The following is a 25,328-nucleotide window of genomic DNA, read 5'->3' on the forward strand; positions in this document are numbered from 1 at the left end:
TATTGGGATTTTATGGAAGCTGCCTCATGTAGGCATGATTAATTATCTCCATTTCCAGCCCCTCTCCCTTCTTTGGAGGATGGGGGGAGGGGCCGAAATTCCCAAGCCTCTAATCCTGGCTTGGTTTTTCTGGTGACCAGTCCCCATCCAGGAAGCACCCAGGAGCCCACTCAGAGTTGCCTAATTAAAACAAAAGATGCTCCTAGTGCTCTTATCCCTTAGGAATTACAAGGACTTTAGAAGCCATGTGTCAGGGACAAGGTCAAAGACAAATATTAGAACAAGACATGCTCCTAGTGCTATTATCATTTAAGAAATTACAAAGGTTTCAGGAGCACTCTGCCAGGGCAGAGACCAATATGTGTATTATCTATTATCTTGTAGATACATATAGATAACAATTGGGTATTTTTTTAAAAATTAAAATCATTTCATGGGTTTGTGGTGGTTTTAAAATATGCCCACAAATTCTAGAATACTCCTCCATTTCAGACAGAAATTTTAACTCCTCTTCTCATGAATGTGGGATGTTCCAGGTAAAATTGCACTTTCCTGCTCAGACCTGGAATCAACTGTTTCTCTAAGAAGCTCTAGTTTCTTGGAGTGGGAAACAATATGAGGTCTGAATACGGGAGGAGTCTATTGCCATTAGATTAGTCATTGTTTCTTGGCTTTTTAAGTGGGGAAAGTTAGAAATGCATATTTCTCTTGTTCTCAAAAGAGAAAATAGATTATGAGTCCACAATGTACAAAAAACAGTTCTTTGGATGAAAGTACTTTTATGATGTAGGTGAATATGCAGTTTCCCATTCTCTTTTTTTCAATTACTTTTTAAAAGTTTAGTTGCTAAGGACACACCATCAAATAATTTTTTCGTTTGGTAATGACTCTTCTATTTTAGTGAGAAAGACAGAAACAATTATCCTCTCTATTTCTAATATAGTTCCTTGTCTCTGAATCATTCAAATTAAACTGAGCTGTTGCATAACCAAAATTAGTATCTCTTTTTTGGTCTAGCTAAATATTTTTGAAATAATATTTTTGAGGCAGAAGAGTAAAACGAACAAAAGTATTCTATAATCCCAGCACTCAGAGGATTACTATTAATATTTTTAATAAAAATATACATATACATGATAAATAGTACATATCAGAGTGTTAACTCCTCATGGATTGGAAGATTCAATGTTGTTAAGACGTCAGTTCTCACCATATTTGTCTAGGTATTCAATATAATCCAAATCAAAAGCACCACAGTTTTTTTATGTAAAGTGACAAGTGGATTCTAAAATTTATATGGAAATGAGAAGGACCTAAAATAGGCACAACAATTGTGAAAAAGAAGAACAAAGTTAGAGGATTTATACCCTCTGAATTCGAGACTTACTCTAAGGCCACAGTAATCAAAACCGTGGGATATTGGCATGAGGATAAACACAAAAATCAATAGAAACAAAGGGGGAGTCCAGAAACTGACCCATATGTAAATGATCAATTGCTTTTTGATAAAGGGGCTGAAGTAATTCAAAGAGGGAAACAATAGTCTTTTCAACAAATGTTACTGAAACAAGAAGAAGAACAGTATGAACAAAAAAGTGAGCCTTTGGGGCAGGCCCAGTGGTATAGTGGTTAAGGTCACAAGCTCCACTTCAGCTCAGCAGCCTGGGGTTTGCAGGTTCAGATCCTGGGTGTGGACCTACACACCACTCATCAAGCCATGCTGTGGCAGCATCCCACGTGCAAAAATAGAGGAAGATTGGCACAGATGTTAGCTCAGGGCCACTCTTCCTCAAGCAAAAAGAGGAGGATGGGCAACAGATGTTAGCTCAGGGCCAATCTTCCTCAACAACAACAACAACAACAAAAAAGAACCTTGATCCTAATTTCACATCATCTACAAAAATTAATTCAAAATTGATCTAGATATAAATATAAAAGTATAGCTATAAAATGTCTAAAAGAAAACACAGCAGTGAATCTTTCCAACTTTGGTTGCTCGAGTTCAGCAAACTATTGACTACAGACCAAATCTGACCCACCAGCCATTTTTGTAAATAAAGTTTTATTAGGACACAGCCATGCTCAGTCAATTACATATGGCTGCTTACACACTATAATAGCTGACGTGAGTAGTTGTAACAGAGACCATGTGGCCCATAAAGCCTAAAATATTTACTTTCTGGCCCTAGTGAAAACTTTTGTAGACCCTTGAGGTTAAGCATATACTTATTACATCACCTCCCAGGTGGAAAAGAATCACATGTTCCCAAAAAGACTTGTACATAAATGTTCACAGCAACTTTATTCATAATAGACAAAACTGGAAAAAACCAAATGTCCATCAGCAGGTAAATGGTAAAACAAAGTGTTGTTCATTCATACAATAAAATGTTATTCCCCAATAAAAAGGAAAAAACTCCTAAACAGACAGCAACATGGGTGAATCTCAAAAACATTATGCTGAATGCAAGATACAAAAGAGTATACTGTGTAATTCCATTTAAATGAAATTCTAGAACAGGTGCAACTAATAGATTTTGATTGAAAGCAGATCAGGGGGTTCTTGGGGCTGGGGATCAGAGGTGGAGGGTGACTGCAAAGGGCACAAGAGAATTTGGGGGGATGATCTTGACCGTGGTGTTAGTTACATTTCTCAGAACTCACTGTACACTTAAAATGTGCGCATTTTCTTTTATGTAATTTTTACATCCATAAAGTTGATTTTAAAATTTAAAAAAAAAGGATTTAGAACGAATCAGATTTGAACTCACACAATAGAAACAAATATTCAAGTAAGGTCTCACTTTAGCACAACACTTGGGATAATCTATGCAGAAATGGATCTCAGATCTGAAGCCTGCTTCTGATAGAAGCACCTTGGAGACTGACCTTCGATACCTTTAAGCAAACTTGAAGTAAACACACTGGAGACGAGACTTATGACAAGCACATGGTAGATGGGCAGACATGTAACCCGTCTTCCCTCTAGGGAGAAGCGTTAACTGCATAAAGACTGTCAAATCAGGAGAGGGAAAAGCTTCCGTAGCCTGGCGGAACCCTCACTCTAGTTGGACCTTATCATCGATAGCCATACAACCCCTGGGGAAGTCCAGGGAACCAGAATCTTGTATCTTTACCTGTTTACATAGTTATCACTCTGTGGATGTTTCCATAAACTGTGCCCGCAAAGACATCTTATATTCTGTGACATTATCTGTGGGCATCTTTCAAGCGCATCACTTTCCCCAACTCTGATGCCCATATGTTGTGAATCCCCAAAAACTAAACCTTTCACGAGAATGGAATAATTTCAGAGTTGGCAGGCTGAGTGCATTCTAAACATATATAAGCTCTATTTAGGTTGCTAAACACAGATAACCCTTTATCAAGCTTAGACTTGAGGGGCTGGCCTGATGGTACAGTGGTTAGGTTTGCACGTTCTGCTTTGGTGGCCTGGGGTTCGCCGGTTTGAATCCCAGGTGCAGACCTATACACCACTTATCAAGCCATGCTGTAGCAGGTGTCCCACATAAAACAGAGGAAGATGGGCACAGATGTTAGCTCAGGGCCAATCTTCCTCAGCAAAAAGAGGAGGACTGGGGGCAGATGTTAGCTCAGGGCTAATCTTCCTCAAAAAAAAAATTAGACTTGAAATACGTATGCTTCATTGTCTGCAAATTCAGTAGAAAAGTATAAAGGAGGACAATCTTATGGTCCTAATAGCCTTCACCAGCTTCTATTTTCTCACAGTTCTGGAGGCTGGGAAGTCCAAGATCAAGGCCCCAGCAAATTTGATGTCTGGTGAGAGCCTGCTTCCTGGTTCTTAGATGGCTATCTTCTCGCTGTGTCGTTACATGGCAGAAAGAAGGACACAGCTCCTTGGGGATTGTTTTATAAATGTGCTTTATGATGTTGAGGATGTTGCCTTCTGTTCCTAGTTTGTAAGGATCTTTATGACGAGAGGATGATGATTTTGTCAAATGCCTTCTCTGCATCAATTGAGATGATCATGTGATTGGTTGGCTGTTTTTTCTTCCTTCTATTAATGTGATGTATTAGGTTCATTGATTTTCTCATATTGCACCACCTTTTCATTCCTAGGATACAAGTCAATTGGTTACGGTGTATCATCTCTTTAATATGCTGCCAGATTTGGTTTGCTCATATTTTGTTGAGGATTTTAGCATTTATATTAATAAGGGATATTGGGCTGTAGTTTTCTTTTCTTGTGATGTTTTATCCAACTTTGCTATCAGAGTAATTCTGGCTTAGAATGAATTAGGACATATTCCTACATCTTCTTTTTTTTCTTTTTTGAGGAAGATTAGCCCTGAGCTAACATCTGCTGCCAATCCTCCTCTTTTTGCTGAAGAAGACTGGCCCTGAGCAAACATCCATGCCCATCTTTCTCTATTTTATATGTGGGACACCTATGACAGCATGGCTTGCCAAGCAGTGCCATGATCTGAACCGGCGAACCCCAGGCTGCCGAAGCAGAAAGTGTGAACTTAACCACTGCACCACCGGGCCAGCCCTTACATCTATTTTTTTGAAAGAGTTTAAGAAAGGTTAGTGTTAGTTCTTTGAATAACTGGTGGAATTCATCATTGAAATGATCTGCTCCTGGTCTTTTCTTTGTTGGCAGGTTTTTGATTACTGATTGAACTTTTTTACTTCTTATAGGCCTATTTAGTTTTCTATTTCTTCTTGAGCCAGTTTTGGTAGTTTGTGCGTTTCTATGAAGTTGTCCATTTTATCTAGGTTGTCTAATTTGTTGGTGTACAATTTTTCATAGTGTTCTCTTATAATCCACTTTATATCTGTAAGGAAAGTAGCAATGTCCCCCAATCATGTCTGATTTTCGTAATTTGAGTCTTCTCTATTTTTTCCTTGGTTAGTCTAGCTAAAGATTTGTCAATGTCGTCAATCTTTTCAAAGAACTGATTTTTTGTTCTGTTGATTTTCTCTACTTTCTGTTTTCTATTTCATCTATCTCTGCTCCAATTTTTATTATTTCTTCCCTTCTGCTGGATTTTGATTTCATTTAGGACCTTCCTCTACTTCCTTAAGGTGTAAACTTTCGTTATTTATTTAAGATCTTTCTTCTCTTTTAATGTAGGCATTTACGGCTATAGAGTTCTCTCAGAGCACTGTTTTTGCTGCATCCCATAAACTTTGGTATATTGCATTTTCATTTTCATTTGTCTCAAAGTATTTTCTTTTTTTAAAAAAAAAGATTTTCTTCCTTTTTCTCCCCAAAGCCCCCTGGTGCATAGTTGCGTATTTTTAGTTGTGGGTCCTTCTAGTTGTGGCATGCGGGACGCCGCCTCAGCATGGCTTGATGAGCAGTCCCATGTCCGAGCCCAGGATCCAAACCAGCGAAACCCTGGACCGCTGATGTGGAGCACATGAACTAAACTACTGGGCCACAGGGCCGGCCCCTCAAAGTATTTTCTAATTTCCCTTGTGATTTCTTCTTTGGCCCATTGTTTAAGCTCCACAACCATGTGAATTTTCCAGTTTTCCTTCTGTTACTGATTCCTAATTTTATTCCATTGTGGCCAGAGTAGATACTTTGTGTGATTTTAATCTTTTTAAATGTTTTGAGACTTGTATTGTGGCATAACATATGTTTTATCCTGGAGAATTGTTCCATGTGAACTTGAGAAAAGTGTCTATTCTGCTGTTTTGGAGTGGAATGTCGTATATACGTGTGTTAGGTCTCGTTGGTTTATATGGTTGTTCAAGTCTTCTATTTCCTAATTACTCATCTGTTTAGTTGTCCCATCCATTGTTGAGAGTAGGCTACTAAAGTCTCCAATGATTATTGTAGAATTATCTATTTCTCCCTTCAGTACTGTCCTTTTTCTTTTTGAGGAAGATTAGCCCTGAACTAACATCTGCCACCAACCCGCCCCCTTTTTGCTGAGGAAGATTGGCCCTGAGCTAACATGTGTGCCCATCTTCCTCCATTTTATATGTAGGGTGCCTGCCACAGCATGGCTTGATGAGCAGTGTGCCCAGGACCTGAACCAGTGAACCGCGGGCCACCAAAATGGAGTGCAAGAACCCAACTGCTATGCCACTGAGCCAGCCCCAATATTGTCTATTTTTGCTTATTTTTTTAGCTCTGTTGTAGGTATGAATATTTTTGTAATTGTCATACCTTCTTGATGGACTGACCCTTTTATCAATACACAATGTCCTTCTTTGCCTCTTGCAACAGTTTTTGACTAAAACTCTATTTTGTCTGTTACTGCTTTAGCCACCCCACCTCTCTCTTGGTTACTACTTGCATGGAATATCTTGTTTAATCTTTTTATGTTCAATCTATTTGTGTCTTTGGATCTAAAAAGAGTCTCTTATAGACAGCAATATAGTGAGATCATGGTTTGTTGTTTTTAAAAAAAATCTCTTAATGTATCTCTGTTTTTAATTGGAGAGTTTAATCCATTTACATTTAAAGTAGTTACTGATAAGGAAGGCCTTATTCTGTCATTTTGCTATTTGTTTTCTCTGTCTTCTTTTTTTCTGGTTGTTTCTCAATTTTTCCCTTACTTCCTTCTTCTGTGTTTACGTTTTTTGTGGGGGCAGGGGCAGGTGGTGAGGAAGATCTGAACTAACTGAACTAACATCTGTGGCAACCTTCCTCTATTTTTTTGGGTGTAGGGCACCGCCACAGTGTGGCTTAATGAGCTGTGCATAGGTCCATGCCTGGGATCCAAACCTGCAAACCCTGGGCTGCTGAAGCGGAGTGTGGGACCCAAACCACTATGCTACTGTGCCGGCCCTTACATCTTTTTTTTTTTTTTAATAGTGTACCATTTTTATTCGTGTCTCATTTCCTCTTCTGTGAAAATTTCAAAAGTTATTTTCTTAGTGGTTACTTGGGGGGGGTTACAATTAGACTATTAAACTTATAACAATCTATTAACACCAATCTAGTTTGTATTAATACCACCTTAACTTCAATAGTATATAGGAAGCTTGCTCTTATACAGCTCTATTTATGAGCACCTACTGTGTGTTAAATACTCTATTAAGCAGTTTACATGGATTTAATCCATGTAATTTACACCATGCAATAATTCTAAGAGGTTATTTTTTACTACGCATCATTCATTATTGGTAATTTCCCTTTACAGAGGAGGAAACTGAGGCATGGAGATGTCTATCAGTTAGGGTGCAATCAGGAAAATAGAAACCACTCCAGATATTTCAAGCATAATGGTATTTAGTACAGAGAATTAAGTGCTTAAACGCCTTTGGAAGGGCTAGAGAAGCTACTGTCACGCTGGTTTTCCCTTGTGCCACTGCATCTGTGGTGCAGAGAATCGGGAAGATGCTCCCGCTGCTGCTGCCACTCAGAGGCCAGAAAAGTTCAGAGAACCATTGCTGATTGTCACAGCCACCTTATATCACTGAGGCAGGGGCTGTCAAGGAAGGGAGCCAAAGCACAAGCAAAAAACACAGAACAATAGTTTATGTCTTTCTTCCACTTTTCAGATCTCAGGAAGTGCAGCCCACTTGACAAAATGTAAGTGAATCCAGAACAATGCCTGTGAGGGCCCCTGGGAAATGCAGTCCCCAGGATTCCAGCCTGCCTTAGGGAGAGCTGAGCAGGGTATGAGAATGAATGCTAGTATTTGTTTTCTATTCTTGCCATGACCACTTCCGCAAACTTAGTGGCTTAAAACAACACCTACTTATTATCTCACAATTCTATAAGTCAGAAGCCCAGCAGACTCAGCTGGGAATTCTGTTTAGGGTCCCATAAGGCTGGAATCAGGTATCAGAAAGCCAAGGCTCTGAGGAAGAATTTGCTTACAGGCTTGTTCAGCTTGTGGGCAGAATTCAGAGCGTTAGTGTGGTTCCTATGTGGTCTCTTCCATCTTCAAGCCAGCACCCACGGGTTGAGTGCTTTCATGCTTCAAATCTCTGTGAATTTCCTTTCTGCTGTATCTCTCTGACCTGCTATTTTGCCGTTAGGGGCTCATGTGATTACATTGGGCTCACCTGGAAAATCCAGCCTAATTTCTCCATCTTGAGGTCAGCTGATTGGAAATGTTAATTATATCTGCAAAGTCCCTTTTGCCATGTAATGTAACATAACCATGAGAGGCATACCAGGGGACGAAGATCATGGTGGGGGTCAAAATTCTATCTACCACAATCCTCATTGGAAGAAAACAACAAACTACAAACATTCCAACATAAAGGCTAAGAGAGTTGCTCAAGATCATTCATGTTACTCAGCTTTATCAATTTTAATAATAGTTACCATATACCAAGAGTCTACTATAAGTCTGGAAATATACAAGGAGTTGTATCTCTGTTATCCCATCTATTTCTTTAAAAAAAAATTAAATAGCAAGTTAAGAGACTTCATGGTAATTCACTAGTTACAAGAATTAATTTAAATAACATGGATAAGTGCTTAGTGCAGTGCCTGAGACAACTACAAATTCAATAAATCATTTATTGTTGTTGTTATTACCATTTTAAAGATAAGATCATTGGGGCTCTGAAAGGTGACCTAATTTGCCCAAGACCACATGACTAATAAGTAACCCACTGTGGCTTCGAACAGAGATCGTCCAGCTTCAAATGGAGAAATAATGGAAAACACTGAATGCAATGAACTTGGTTAACACAACGCCCAGAAAATATCAATAATTATTATTATTAATATTAAAATCGCATACAAGATATCCTATTACCCTAAATAGACATGGGATTCCTAAAAGCTACTTACTCATTATTGATTTAACTAAGTCCAAATTCTTTATCTGGCTCCAATTTACTTGCCTCCCACTCCTTCCTACACCATCTCTCTCTCAGCAACCCTCTATATACCCTTCAATTATATTCAAAATTGTTATCTTCCGAGACAAAAAAAAATTGTGTAAAGATTGGCACTGTTTTACATTTTTGCCAATTTCCTTAGTGCTTGACTTAAGACAGCTGGATTCTCATATCTGTCGCTGCATTCAATCTGTTGCAATATCTCATCAATTTTCCAGAAGCTCCTGGAAAATTCCATCAAACACTCCTGTGACTACGAGAATGAAAAAGGCAAATAACATCTTCCCATCATCATGAAAATAGTATTGTCTTCGCAGACTCCAAGGATCCTGGGGCCATACTTTGGGAACCTACTGGGTCTGAGTATGTTATTCTCTTAACCACCTAGACTTCTGGATTATCCGTCCTTGTCTCATTTTTCTCGTAACCAGTAGTCACTAGTATAAAGAAGCCAGCTCTACCCTCCGTGATGAGGAGGGCTTCGTCAAACTCGTTAACGGTTGTATCTCCCGCACCCAGCACCGAGAGGGTACTCAGTAACTAACTCTTGAGTGAATGCACGATAACCCCAAGAGAGCGATTATCTGGCAGCAGGGTGGGTCTCGTAAAATCCGACTGCAGCCCAGGGTGGCAGGTAACTGCGACAATTTAGGAAACTCAGGAAAACACAACTGGAAGGACCACTGGCCTGTGTGGCAAAATTTAAGGAGCTGTCAAAAAAACACTCCTTAATCCCGAGAAATGCTATTTTCGTGCAATACTTAAAAAATTCAAATCGGTCAGCTTAAGCCCGCAGAACAGACGGGCCTCCTGATTTTGTCAATACAATTTTATTGAAAGATTTTCGCAAAACTCTCCCCATTTGGACACGAGTCACTCACCAGAAACGCCCACCTCAGACGCTCGCTCACGCGATTTGGCGCGAAAGCCCAAAGGGGCTGACGGGAAGAAGCGCCCCGGGAGGCGAACTCTTGGCGCCCCTCAGCCGGCTTCCACTTCCCCGGCCGCCCTTCTCCCCGCCCACCCCGCCAGCTCGTCGCTGATTGGCTGGGCTGCCGCACGCTCGTGCTGCCATTGGCCCGGAGTCCGTCGGGGGTGGGCGCAGGGCGACTTACCCCCGCGGGTCCTGGCGGGCGCTTCAGTGAGCGCGGCGGTTGCGGTCGGAGGAGGAGGTTCGCTGTCAGTGGGCGGCGCGCGGCGCCGCGGTAGGTACGTTGGGCCGGCGGGGGGCCGTTGGCCGGGGCGGCGGTTGGCCGCGCGCTGGCTCCGAGGGCGGTTGCGGCGGGGCTGACGGAAGGCGGCCGCCGAGTCGTTCGCAGTCCGGCCGGGCAGGGAGGACGCCGCGAAGGGCGAGAGGCACGCCTGGCCCGCCCCCCGGGCGGCGGCCGGTGAAGGGCGAGCGGGCCGCGGAGGGACAGCGCCTCGGGGCTTGGCCGTGCCGGCGCGGGAGGAGCTCGGGCGGCCCGGGCCGCGTCCACAGGCCGACGGTAAAACGAGGTCCCCAGCCCCCACCCGGGGGTCCGTTGCCACTTCATTGAGTCGTTTTAGTCAGAGTTTCTGAAGAAACCGGGTCCCAGAACAGGTCGCCGCGTCCCCCCGGCGGCGGGGAGGCTTTCCCGGGCGTCTGTCGTGCAGAACGGCAGGGTCCTGTGAAGTCGAGTCTTGGGCCAATTTTGTCATTTTTTGGTGAGGGGACATGCGGCACAGACAGGTAAAGGACAGCCGTCGAGCTTGCCAGGCTGGGGATGCTGCGAGTTCACGCGGAGGACGTGTGCAGTTTTCTAAAACAGAAGTTGCATTTTAGGAGTCAGTTAAAAAAAAAAAAGAAAATCCCAGACCGTTTCCCTCTCGTCGCCCCTCCCCCACCGGCTTTCTGCGATTTGGGCGCGTTGAAGAATGCCGCCGGCACAGAGGAAGCGATTATTTTTGCTTCGCTCTCTGCCTGAAACCACGCTGTGCTGGAAAAGTCGGCTTCCACCCCTCCGTGGGACTGTGAAGAAGTTTGTGATGTTGGGAGCCAGCACGTGTGGCTCGCTTTACGACAAGCTAGTTTTTACTGCCCTGAAGACTTACCCAGTCGTCCCTGGTTGTCCTCAGGGCATTGGTTCCAGGACCCCGGGAGGTCCGAAAATCCACGGAGGCTCGCGTCCCTTATATAGAATGGGGTGGTATTTGCAGACAACCTGTGCACATCCTCCCGCGTACTTTAGCAGCTCTTTACGTAATACAATGTATAAGCTACGTAAATAGTTGTTATATTGTATTATCCAGCGAATATTGACAAGAAGAAAGTAGTCTGTACATGTTCGATCCGGACGCAACCTTTGTAGCCTTTCGATTCACGGTTGGTTGAATCCCCCCAGCAGATGCGGGGGGCTGACTGTATACGGTGAAGATAGAGCAAAGGATAATTGTATGAATAAGTCATTAGAAATAAAATAGAAGAATTATGTCGTATCAATTTAAACAGACTTATTCTGGATTGGGATTTAATACTCTCTTCATTTTTGATTTTGTCATATATTTGCTTGTAGCCGGTAAATGACCTGCGACATAAGTATTTGCAAAACAAATGGGGAAGAACATTCAAGATAAAGATAATTTATATCACAGGAAAGCTATTGAAAATGCAAAAATGAAGCATCTGTATGAAGGACTAATTACACTGAATTCAGCTTTTGTGAAGTATGCCTTCTTTGTTTATCCTTCAATTCGTTTTTAGAAATGTTGTTTGACCCTAATCAAATTAATCTACTTAACTCTTAGTCTTATCTGCAGATTTGTACAGACCTCATCCTAAGATTGACTTCTGCTTCAACAGAAATGCATGAACAGTGTTTTATTGGAAATGATTTGCGTCTTTTAAGAACAGGTGTATCTAGGTACATCTTGAATTTTCTGCTCTGCTTACCCTATCAACTCTTGCACTTCACCTTAGCCTTCAAGTCCACTGTATTTGCTTGCTACTTAGTATCTTGAATTCTGGTGTGAAAATATTGCATGATCCCTGCGTCTTTGTCACTGCATATCATGTAGTTCTCTTATAGTGGCTGTGTGATCACTTGATGTAATCACATTTTAAATAATATATTGGATAGTTGTTAAAGATAAAAATAAACTTTGGAACTTTTAAATACGCAAGAGTATTAGTTCTCATTAAGTTGAGTGAGATTATGATAAATATAAAATACAAAGAACCATATTCTATCATATTCCATCTCATATTCTTACGTCATTTAAATACTTTCAGTCATGCAGCGCATAACGACATTTCGGTTCAACAACGGACCATATATACAGTAGTAGTTCCACAAGATTAGTACCATATAGCCTAGGTGTGTAGTATGCTGTACCACCTAGGTTTGTGTAAGTACACTCTATAATGTTTGCACAGTGACAAAACTGTGCAACAGTGCATTTCTCAAAAGGTATCTTCATTGTTAAGCGATGCATCACTGTGTTCTGTTCTCTGAGGCTTCAGTAAACCTTGACCCATACGGTTGAAATGCATTACCATAGACTCAGGTAACTTCTTATCCTCTTTTAGCTTATGAATCTAATTAGGACAGAAAGATTGTAGTCACATCTAGGTAATGTCTAGAGAGAAGTAACCATGACTTTCTGGGTAGAGGAGATGGTAGGCTATAATTTCAATTTTTGAACTCCTGATTAAATTTCTAGGGATATAAGGGGTGTTTATAAACTGATCTTATTAAATTTAACCATTAATTATATAAAGGCACTATATGTATCTGCTAAATGTGGTGCCATTTGTATATCTCTGAGGCTTTACTGTGCACATTGCTGCTGATATGAAATAGCTTGTGGGATAGCTATGGCAAAAGTTGCTGAGGCCTGTTCTGGTACTCTTTATTAAGGAAAGAATAACCTGGGTGGCTTTACAGAGTTATTTTTATAAATTATAACGTTTAAAATAAAAATTATAATTTTTATAAATTATAAATTAACTTAAGCAGCATTTAATAAGGCTTCTATATGAAAGGCATCTTGCTGAGGATATAAAAATGAGACATATCTCTGCCCTCAAAGCTCATAACATAAAAATAATATATTTCTAATGGGAAATTCAGATAAGGAAGCAGTTCTCTTGGGGGAAGGCTTTCTTGAAGAGGTGATGTTTAAACATGACCTTGAAGGAGTAGAGAATAAGGGAAATTGTTGATATATGACAGTTCTGATGAATCTGAAAAGAAGTGAAGGATAGGTTTGTAGGAAATGAGATAAAATTTGATAGCCTTAAGAAAAACAAAATATTTTATAGCCAGATACTCTTATCTGGTTATGTAGAGAATATTTGCTTATTATATTATAATAAGTTATTATTATAACTCCTGTTATAATAGCTGGAAGACTGTGAACAGCACAACTAAAATTTGAACTAGCTGGCATTGACATGTAATAACACTGCACTAAACAGTGTTGGAATACATGTTCTGCTCAATTACCCATGGAGCTTTTGGAAAAATTGACCATGAAGCTAGCTCAACGAATATTACAGGATTGAAATCATTTAGATGATATTCTGACTACAGTGGTATTAAGCTAACATTCAGCAACAAAAATATAACTAGGAGATCTGCAATTGCCTGGAAATCAAATCAGTATATTTCTAAGTAATCTGTAGATGATAGAAGGAATGCCAATGGAAACTTTAAAATATTTTGAACCAAATGATAATTAAGATTATCAAAATTTATGGGATTCAACTAAAGCAGATCTTAGAGGAAAATTTATAACCTTAAATGCAAAGTCAGAAAAGAAAGGGACTGAAAACTGTCATCTGAGTTTTCATCTCAAGCTAGAACAAGAACAAGTCAATAATACTAACAGGAAATGATGAAATGGATCACTACATACAATAGAAAGTGAGCAAGGCCAAGTCAGTGCTTTGAAAGTATTGATTAAATGGATAAATTTCTAGTAAGAATGATCCAGAAAAAGAGGAAAACATCAGTAATATCAAGAATAAGTAGAGGCAGCACTACGGATCTTGCAGATATTACAAATAAGAGGATATTATGAAGAACTTTATAACTTTGAAATTGTGTTGAATGGGAAAACAACTAAAATTTACAGGAAAAGATAGAGAAAATATGAATGGTCCTGTATCTATTTTTAAAAATTCAATCATAATTGAAAACCTTTATCACCAAGTTAACTCCAAGCCTGGATGGCATTATGGTGAATTATTTCTAATATTTAACAAAGAAGTGATACCATTTGCAAACACAAACTCTTCAGAGAATAGAAAAAGACTTTCCAGTTTTATGAGGCAAGCATAACCTTGACATCAAAACCTGATAAAGGAAGATTACAGACTCATCTCATAATATTGATGCAAAAGTCCTGAACGAAATATTGGCAAATTGAATGTAGGACCATGAAATTTAAAAAGGCATATTACCACTAAGTGAGGTTTATTCCAAGAATAAGCTAGATTTAATATTTTAAAAGATCAATCAATATGATACATGTTAATCGCAAAAATGAGATTATGTGATAATCTAAATGGATATGAAGAGGCATTTGATAAAATTGAAAACATTCATGATAAAATTTCTTAGCTAATAGAATGGTAATTCATTAATCTGATGCAGAATATCTACAAAAAAGTATAGCAAAAATCTTATTTGGTGGTGATATAGTGACACCTGACACTCAGTCCAAGATTCATAATGGGAGAAGGATACTCACTAAAAGCATACCTATTCATATCAGACTGGAGGTTCTAACTAACGCAATAAGACAAGGAAAAAAAATGAAATGAAGATGAGCAAGGAAAAAATTATGACATTATCCACATAGAAAGTTCAAAAGAATCTATAATTTATTAGATTTAAAAAGTGAATTTACTAAATTAGTTGGAGATGTGATCAATAAAGTACTGATTTATATTTGTAGATAGTAGGCAGAAAACTGAAATTTTAAAATGATGCCAATTACAAAGCTTTAAAAAACTAATACCTAGGGCAGTAAAGGAATAGAGAAATGAAAGACATGAAATATATAAAACAAAAAGTAAAATGGCAGGGGCTGGCCCAGTGGTGCAGTGGTTAAGTTCTTATGTTCCACTTCAGCAGCCTTGGGTTCGCTAGTTCAGATCCTAGGTGCAGACCTACACACCGCTTATCACTCCTTGCTGTGGCAGGCATCCCACTTATAAGGTAGAGGAGGATTGGCAGCAGATGTTAGCTCAGGGCTAATCTTCCTCTAAAAAAAAAAGTGAAATGGCAGACTTAAATCCAACAATGTCAATATTAATATCAAATATGAATTGATTAAATAATCCAGTCAAATAGCAGAGATTGTCAGACTGAAGGAAAATCAGCACCCAAGTATATGCTATCTACAGGAGCACACTTTAGGTTGAAAGATACAAATATGTTGAAAGTCAAAGGATAGAAAAAAGATATGTCGTGCAAATAACCATCATAAGAAAACTAGGCTGGCTATACTGATTTCAGACAAAATAGACTTTCAAACAAAAATATTAAAGGTAAAGAGGGATATTTTCTAATAAAATGGCCAGACCCTCAGAAAGTTATAACAGTTATAAACCAATATTTACCTAATAACAGGACCAAAATATATGAAGCAAATATTGACAAGAATTGAGGGAAGAGATAGATGATTCAACAGTAATCGTTGGAGACTTTAATAGAGTACTTTTCTATTGTGTAGAAAACTAGGTGGAAGATCAATTAGAAAAGACTTGAATAACACTATGAACCAACAAGACCTAAGAGACATCTTTCAAACACTGAAGCAAACAACAGCAGAATATACATTCTTCTCAAGTGTACATAGGACATTCTCCATTATAGACATGTTAGGCCATAAAACAAACCTCATCAAGCTTAAAACATTTGAAATCATAACAAAGTACATTCTCTGACCACAGTGGAATGAAATTAGAATTCAATGCCAAAAATAAATTTGAGAAATTCACAACTATGTGGAAATTAAACAACACACTCTTTGATAACCACTGGGTCAAAGAAGAAATCACAAGGAAAATTAGAAAATACTTCAAGGGGCTGGCCCTGTGGCTGAGTGGTTAAGTTTGTGCTCTCTGCTGCGGCAGCCCAGGGTTTCCCTGGTTTGGATCCTGGGTGCGGACATGGCACCACTTGTCAGGCTACATTGAGGCGGCGTCCCACGTGCCACAACTAGAAGGACCTGCAAGTAAGATATACAACTATGTGCCCGGGGGATTTGGGGAGATAAAGCAGAAAGAAAAGATTGGCCACAGTTGTTGGCTCAGGTGCCAATCTTTGAAAAAAAAAAAAAAAGAAAGAAAATACTTGGAGTGAATGAAAATGAAGACGTGACATACCAAAATTTTGTGGGGCAGTTAGAGCAGTTTTTAGGAAATACATAGTGATAAATGCCTATACAGCCATGTGTCACTTAATGACAAGGACATGTTCTGAGAAATGTGTCATTCAGCAATTTTGTTGTTGTGCAAACATCAAAGAATGTACTTACACAAACCTGGATGTTATAGCCTGCTACGAACCTAAGCTATATGGTATAGTGTGTTGTTCCCAGGCTGAAAACCTGTACAGCATGTTACTGTACTGAATAGGCAATTGTAACACGGTGATAAGTTTTTGTGTATTCAACGTATCTAAGCATAGAAAAGGTACAGTGAAAATACAGTATAAAAGGAAAAAAGTGCTACACCTGTATAGGGAACTTAACCATGAATGGAGCTTGTAGGACTGGAAGTTGCTCTAGCTGAGTCAGTGAGTGAATGGTGAGTGAATATCAAGGCCTAAGACATTATACTGTAGGCTTTATAAATACTGTACATTTAGGCTAGACCTAAGTTATAAGAAAAAATATTTCTGCAATAATAACCTTAGCTTACTGTAACATTTTTACTTTATAAAGTTTTAAATGTATTAAATTTTTGACTCTTGTAATAGCACTTAGCTTAAACACACACACTTTGTGCAGCTGTAAAGAAATATTTTCTCTTCCTTTTTATTTTTTTTTAAAGATTGGCACCTGAGCTAACAACTGTGGCCAATCTTTTCTTTTTTTTTTTTTTCTGCTTTATCTCCCCAAATCCCCCCTGGTACATAGTTGTATATCTTAGTTGCAGGTCCTTCTAGTTGTGGCATATGGGACGCCGCCTCAACGTGGCCTGATGAGCGGTGCCATATCCACGCCCAGGATCCAAACCGGGGAAACCCTGGGCTGCCGCAGCGGAGCACATGAACTTAACCACTCGGCCATGGGGCCGGCCCCAAGAAACATTTTCTTTATGTTCTTATTCTATAAGGCTTTTTCTACTTTAAATTTTTTTTTTTTTGCTTTTTAAACTTTTTTGTGAATAACTAAGACACACATTAGCCTAGGCCTACACGAGGTCAGGATCATCAATATCCTGATCCTCCTGTGGAGGTGTTCCACCTCCACATCTTGTCCCACTGGAAGGTCTTCAGGGACAGTAACACATGTGGAGCTGTCATCTCGTCTGATAAAAATACCTTCTTCTGGAATACCTCCTGAAGGACTTGCCTGAGGCTCTCGTTGAGGAGGTGTCACTCTTTTCAGGAATATGTCCACGATAGTTTGCTTGGTTTGTTTCTTTTTTTTGTCATCGATTTGCTTTTAAGCAGATAATGCAACATGACCATTCCTCTCTATTAATGAAAACCTTTTGGTGTTGGAGTTCCTGTTTTCAATCTTTTTTTTTTTTTGCTGAGGAAAATTACCCCTGAGCTAACATCTGTGCCAGTCTTCCTCTATTTTATATGTGCGTCACCATCACAGTGTGGCTGACGAGTGGTATAGGTCTGTGCCTGGGATCCGAATCTGTGGACGCAGGCAACCGAAGCAGAGTGTGCTGAACTTAAACACTAGGCCATGGGGCTGGCGCCCATGTTTTCATACTTTTTAAGGAGCTTGTTGAGGTCTGCAAAAGCTTCTGCTAAAGCCTTTGCTGTGAATTTTCTTGGGGGTTGTTTTTCTTCTGCCATTTCCATCTCTCTTGCCTCTTCTTTAGTTATGTGTTCCTGTTCTAGTTCCAACAATTCCCCATTGGTCAGTTCCTCAGAAACCAGCTCTGGGCACTCCTGAATGTCATTTTCATCCACACCCAGGTTAAACTTGTTTGCCATTTCAACCATAGTCTTACTGATTTTGCAACCTCTTCATCCTTTGCAAATCATTTGAAGTTATGGATGAACCTCTTGAGTGTCTTCTTTAGATGCCATTCATGCACTGCTTGGTGACATTACCGCAAGCAAGGTTGTTGATGCAGTCATAGATGTTGTAATCTTTCCAGGTTTGCATCAGTCCTTTCGGGTCTTCTCAGTGTCATCCTCAGTTGCAGCAATAGCCTGGGTAAAGGTCCTCCTCAGGTAGTAGGCCTTAAAAGCTGCTGTAACTCCTTGATCCACTGATTGGATCAAAGAAGTGGTGTTTGTAGGGAAAAATAGATGGCTTTGATATTGGAGTGACACTCACCAATAAAAGGAGGATATCCAGGAGCATTATCAGTAATCAAAAACTTGAAAGGTATATTATTCTCCAAACAGTACCCCTCCATTTTGTTGGCATAGCAATTCAGGAGGGCGTCTTGGAAGAGGAGCTGGGTCATCCATGACTTCTTATTGCTCCTGTAGTACACTGGCAGTGTGTGCTTATTGATATGCTTGAATGCTATGGGGTTCTTAATGTGTAAGATCACAGAGTTTCAATTTGTAGCCTGCAACATTAGCCCTTAAGCAAGACTGTTACCTTGCTCTTAAAAACCTTGAAATCTGGCATTGACTTTCCTCCTTATGGATGAAAGTCCTTTCAGGCATTCATTTCCGACATAGAGAGTTTTCATCCATATTGAGTATTTGCTCTGGCTAGTAGTTTTCCTCCACCATCAGCCTATCTAGTGTTTCCAAAAATTCTTTAGCTGTTGTCATATCAGCACTTGCAGATTCACCACTCACTTTCACATTATGTAAAGAATAACGATTCTTGAATCATTTAAGCCACCCAGAGCTAGCAGTAAATTTGATATCATAGTCAGGTCCAGGCTTTTCTTTCAACATTGTAGACAAACTTTGTTTTGGCTGTGATTGTCATGGTCCTGAGAGCTATATGATTCTGTCTCTGGTCTTCAATCCAGGTCTTTAGAAGTTTCTCCAGGTCTGACATAGGCCCTTCTTGAATTTTTGTTAGTTTCATTGCCTGCAGTGAACCAGATCCTTTAGCAGCTTCCTTCACTTTGTTCTTATTCTTCAAAATCATAGCTATGGTGGAATGGGACATGCCTGACTGGAGAGCAATAACCATCACTGATTTTCTATCTTCTTAGTCCTTAATCACTTTTAATTTTGTTTCCAGGTCAATCAGTCGACGTGGCCTCTTACTGGCAACATTAGCAGTGGATTTTGTACACTTAGGGGCCATGACGAACCAAACAACGTGAGATTAAATCAAGCACAAGAGAAAATGATGAAAGAGATCAAGAGATGCAGTAAACACAGATGTATGAGGCTACTGCCAGTGTAATGTGGCATACTGTTTTACAGTAAACTTTTTTTATAAATAAGTAGAAAGAGTACACTCTAACAATAAAAAGTATAGTATAGTACATACATAAACCAGTAACATAGTCATTATCATTATCAAGTATTATGTACTGTACATAATAGTACATGCTATACTTTTATGCAACTGGCAGCACAGTAGATTTGTTTACACCAGCATCACCACAAACACATGAGTAATGCATTGTGCTACAGTGTAGTGATGTTTAGGACATCACTAGGTTATAGGAGTTTTTCATCTCCATTATAATCTCATGGGACCACTGTAGTATATGTGGTCCATTGTTGACTAAAATGTCATTATGTGGCACATGGCTGTATTAAAAAAGGTCTCAAATCAATCACCTTTTAACCTTAATACCATTGAAGAGCAAACTAGATCTAAGCAGAATGAAGGAAATAATAAAGAGTAAAAAGTAATAAAATTGAGAAAGAAAAAAATAGAGAAAGTCAAGGAAACCAAAAGTTATTTTTTAAAAAGATCAACAAAATTGAGAAACCTTTACCTGCACTGACCATGAAAAGACTCAAATTACCCAAATCCAGAATGAAAGAGGGAACATTTCTATCAACCTTCCAGAAGTTAAAAAGATTATGAGAGGGGCTGGCCCCGTGGCCGAGTGGTTAAGTTCACGTGCTCCGCTGCAGGCGGCCCAGTGTTTCATTGGTTCGAATCCTGGGCATGGACATGGCACTGCTCATCAGACCACGCTGAGGCAGCGTCCCACATGCCACAACTAGAAGGACCCACAACGAAATATACAACTATGTACCGGGGGGCTTTGGGGAGAAAAAGGAGAAAAAAATAAAATCTTTAATTAAAAAAAAAAAAAAATTATGAGAATACCATAGAACAATTCACTGTATACTAATCGATTAAATAGAAGAAATAGACAAATCCCTAAAAAGCCTTAAATGAACAAAATCGACTCAAGAAGAAATAGAAGAATCTGAACAGGTCTATAACAAGTAAAGAGACTGAATTAGAACACAAAGAAAAGCCCAGTATCAGATGGTTTTGTTGTTGAATTCTATCAAACATTTTAAAGATACCAATCCTTTACAAATTCTTCCAAGAAATAGAAGAGGAAGGAATACTTACCAAATCATTCTATGAGGCCGGTATTATTTTGATAACAAAAGCAGAAGACAAGAAAAAAAGTACAGAACAATATCTGTTGTGGATATAGGTGCAAAAGTCATCAACAAAATACGAGCAAATTGAATCCAGCAACATATAGAAAGGTTTATACGCCGTGACAAATGGGATTTATCCCAAGACTGCAACATTGTGTTCACATCCAAAAATATATTCATGTAACATACCATATCCATAGAATGGAGAACAAAACCATATGATTATGTTAATGCTGAAAAGGTATTTTCTGAGAAAATCCAACGTTCCTTCATCATAAAAACATTCAATAAAGTAGAGATATTTGGGAACCTGATAAGGGGCACCTGTGAAAAATCCACAGCTAACATCATAAGTAATGGTTAAAGACCGAAGGTTTTCCCCCTAAATCAGGAGCAAGACAAGGTTGTCCATTCTTGCCACTTCTATATTGTACTGGAGGTTCTAGTCAGGACAATTAGGTAAGAAAATTGAATAGAAGGCATCAAGATTTGAAAGGAAGGAATAAAACTATATTGACAGATGACATGATGCTTCTATGTAGAAAATCCTGAGGAATCCACAGAAAACTATTAAGAAATAAAAACAAGGTCAACAATGTTGCAGGACACAAGCTAAATATACAAAATTCTATTGTGTTTCCATATATTTGCAGTGAACAATTCAAAAGTGAAATTAAGAAAAAGTTTCATTTAGTCTTCATTTAGGTAGCAATATTCCCTCAATTGATCTACAGATTCAACACAATCCCTTTCAAAGTCGCAGCTGTCTTCTGTGCAGAAATTGTTAATCTGATCCTGAAATTCATACAGATATTCAAGGAACTTAGAGTAGCCAAAACAATCTTCAAAAAGAACAAAGTTGGAGGACTCACACAGCCTGGATTCAAAACTTCCCAGAAGGCTACAGTAATCAAGACTTTGGTACTGGCATAAGGACAGATCTATGTATCTGTGGGATAAAATTGAGAATCCAGAAATAAACACTCACATTTATAGTCTACTGCTTTTTGACAAGACTGCCAGACAATTCAACAGGGGAATGAGTGGCCTTTTCAAATTGTGCTGGAACAACTGTTTTTTCACATTCCAAAGAATAAATGTGGACCTCCTACCTCACACTATATAAAAATTAACTCAAAATGGATCAAAGAAGTAAAACTATAAAACTTTTACATGGGGTAAGTTTTCATGACCTTGGATTAGGCAGTGATTTCTTACGTATGACATTAAAAGCACAAGCAACAGATGAAGAAAATAAATTGAACTGTATCAGTATTAAAAACTTTAGTTTTTCAAAGCTACCATCAAGAAATTGGAAAGACACCCACAGAATTTGAGAAAAAGTTTGCAGATTGTGTTTGATAAGGGACTTAATCTAGACTATATAAAGAACTCTCACAAGTCAGTAATAAAAAAGCAAATAACCCAACTTTTAAGTGGGCAAATAATCTGAATAAACATTTCTCCAAGAAGATATACAGGTGGCCAATAAGCACATGAAAAGATGCTCAACATAATTAACCCTCAGGTAAATGCAAGTTAAAATGACAATGAAGCACCACAGCACTTGAACCAAGATGGTTATACCCAAAAAGACAGATAATGGGTATTGATGAAGAGGTGTTAAAATTGGATCCCTTATATACTCCTGGTGTAAATGTAAATTGGACCAGACCCTTCAGAAAACAGCCTTAACTGTTCCTCAAAAGGTTAAATCTAGAGTTACCCTATGACTCAGCAATACCATCCTTAAGCATATACCCAAGAGAAATGAAAACATATGTCCACACAAAAACTTGTATGTGAATGTTCATAGCAGCATTATTCATAATAGCCAAATTTGCTTCTAGAGCAGAATGTAAATATCCGAAGTTATTCTTGAAAGTTTATATATTGTAAAAGTAGGGTCAAAGCTGGAACGTAAAATTCTGAATTCAGTGGCAAAGGGCACCAAAAGTGGTAATGATGAAAGTAAGGAAGAAACTCTTTTTAGATAAGGTATACTCAGTGTTGTTTCACTCCTGACCCTAATGGTTAATGAAATGTTGGCTGAAGAATGCTTTTCGAGAATCTTTAAATATACTGGAGTCCATGGAATTGTGAAGCATATGTAGCCCTTAAAAAATAAAAAGGACATTTTCATATTACAGTAATATGACGATAAATGAATAACAAAAAGTTAACAGCAACAAAGGGTAAAAATCAGAAGGCATAAAGCCAGATGTAAATTAAAGCTTTAATATGTCATTTATAATAAATGTAATTAGGTTAAATTCTATTAAAAGGTTCATTAGGTTAAAATATTTAAATAAGTTTACAAGAGACATCTAAAACAAATTGATGGAATAGACAACAGTATATATCAGCAGGAGTCTAAGGGACAGATTAGACTTTTAAAGTTTAAAATTAACAGGATGCTGTCGAAGACTTATACATCTGAGGGGAAAATGAAATTAGATCCCTTCTCATTATATGCTAAAATCAATTCTAGGTGGATTAAAGACTTAAATTATAAAAGACAAATCTTTAAAACTTGAGAAAATATAGATGACTTATCTTTCTGACCTTGTGCTGCAGGACAGTAGTGTGTGTAGGGGAGGAAGAGTTTTCCTCTATCCAAAATGTGGGTTCGTCTGGCCGGAGAACAAATTAAATTCACATGAGACAGAATAGCAAGAGAAAATTAAACAAAGCTTTATGAAGAACCATGGCCTGGGGCCTTTCTTCCCGAAGGAAGAAAGGGCACCGAAGAAGTGGGGTGCACAGAGTGGTTATATACCCCCAAACAGGCTATTTCACATATGATTGAAATGTGCCTCCCACAATAGTCACAAGATTGCCCTGTCGGCATAGCGCTTGATGGACACAGCAGATAGTGGGTCTGCTATCTTGGTGGGCGTAGCAGGAGGCAATTCTATTGTCTCGAGCTGGGTGGTCACAGGTCAGCGCAGCAATCAGTTCCTAGCCTAAGGAAAGATGCTTAATCCTGAAGGAAATGCCAACGTTGGGAGGGGGAGGGAAGTCAGTTACAGGAGGTCACCAGACAAGCACAATAAACAAATGCAGATTTAAGTCCTTGCCTTCCCCATTGATTAAGAATTTCTAGAGAGATCTTTACAGATGGAGAGTTCCTTTACAATGTAAATGTCTCTTACAAAGGGTATGTAAATTCTCCTTTTCAGTTGCTTTCCTGTCTGCAAAGGAACTAGCCTCAAATAATCATGCCAAAGAGACATACAATGGGGTGGCCAATTCCAGACCCCTACATGTGATTCCAAGATCTCTGTGAAATGTGGCATGACAGCAAAGGAGTCATGCTAGTTGAAGAGAGTCAGGCATTCTTGTGATCCGGGGGGCCCCCCAGTTAGACCAGGCTGTTGCTTTCTGTTTTCCCAGTAATAAATTAAATTTCACTAAACCTCTCTACAACACGTAAACTTTTCCTTCACCTTTTAGGCTGTTACCAGTACTTAACTTCCCTGAGCCTTTTACTGGCAGTTTTACTTGCTTTCCCTAAGCATTCCGATGCCGAGGTTTTCCAGGTGGAGTACCTCTCTTTCAGGGCCCTAAGTTTTATCAACTAGAAAGTTGCACACTGTTGGGACTAATTATCTCGTGTTGTTTATAAACTTTAAGAATAATTCACTCTCAGCAAGCATTGCTATTATATATTCACTCTGAGTTCTGCGTTTCTATTACATATTTTTATCATTGCACAGCTGTGGTACAACTCCATGTCCTCAGATAACCTAGATCAGAAGAAGGCTTCTCTACCACCAGTAAGCCTCACTATTTCACACATTAGCATGGGGTTAGGGAAGGATTTCTCAAAGAAGACAGATTAAGCTTTAGCCATAAGAGTAAAACAATGGGTAAATTGCCTATATTAAAATTAGGAAGAGAAAACAAGCCACAGAATGAGAGAACGTACCTGTAACTCATATAACAAAGGATTGACAACGGATTATTATTCATAATTCATTAAGTTCTCTTAAAAAATGAGAAGACAATAGAAAAAAATGAGCAAGACGTAACCAGGAATTTTGTAGACAAGGAAGCATGTATAGCCAATAAACATGAAAAGATGCTAGTAATTAGGGGAATGCAAATTACAACAGTGAGATGCACATCTACATCCAAGTAGATTGGTAAAAATTAAGTCTGGCAATACCAAGGGCTCAAGAAGATGTGGATAGCAGTAACTCTTACACATTGCCCGTAGGGATATAAATTGGTACAACTGCTTTGGAAAATAATTTGGCTGTCCTGAAAAGCTGAACATTTGTATACCTTATTCCTATCCAACAAACCCACTCAGGAAATGTTTACAGATACGGACCTTGAAACAAAAATATTCACAGGACCAATGTTAGTAAGAAAAAGAAAACTGGAAATGACCCAAATATCCTTCATAGATAACTGGATAAACAAATTTTACTATATTGACCCAATGGATTATGAATGTGCCATGGATTATGGATATAGTGCCATGAAAATGTATGAACTATTGCTATACACAACCACATGGATGAGTTTTGAGAATGAGTGAAAAAACAAGTATTAGAAAACTATAGTTTGCTCAAAAACAAAATTAAACTCCATATTGTTTACACATGACATTATAATGAAACTATAATTTACAAAAGACAATAGAACTATAATCTCGGGGCTGGCCCCGTGGCCAAGTGGTTAAATTCGCATGTTCTGCTTCAGCAGCCCAGGGTTTCACTGGTTCAGATCCTGGGCACAGACATGGCACCACTCATCAAGCCATGCTGACGTGGTGTCTCACATAGCACAGCC

At 38.9% G+C, this 25,328-nt stretch overlaps 1 protein-coding gene across 7 annotated transcripts in view; it reads left to right on the forward strand.

The window, feature by feature from the left end:
• Positions 1-9,918: 9,918 nt before the first annotated feature.
• The window catches only part of ATF7IP2 (activating transcription factor 7 interacting protein 2), a 57,376-nt gene continuing 41,966 nt past the window's right edge, over positions 9,919-25,328 (forward strand). For 2 of the 7 annotated variants that reach the window (XM_046668478.1, XM_046668484.1), the window contains exon 1: positions 9,919-10,014. The gene's annotated coding sequence lies outside the window, so the exon portion shown is untranslated. Of the gene's footprint in view, positions 10,015-11,339; positions 11,491-11,571; positions 11,688-25,328 lie in introns of all 7 variants that reach the window. The other 5 variants (XM_046668482.1, XM_046668483.1, XM_046668480.1 and 2 more) reach the window with 4 other exon arrangements.

This window comes from Equus quagga, chromosome 7 (assembly GCF_021613505.1).
Source record: "Equus quagga isolate Etosha38 chromosome 7, UCLA_HA_Equagga_1.0, whole genome shotgun sequence".
NCBI classification, from domain to species: Eukaryota; Metazoa; Chordata; class Mammalia; order Perissodactyla; family Equidae; genus Equus; species Equus quagga.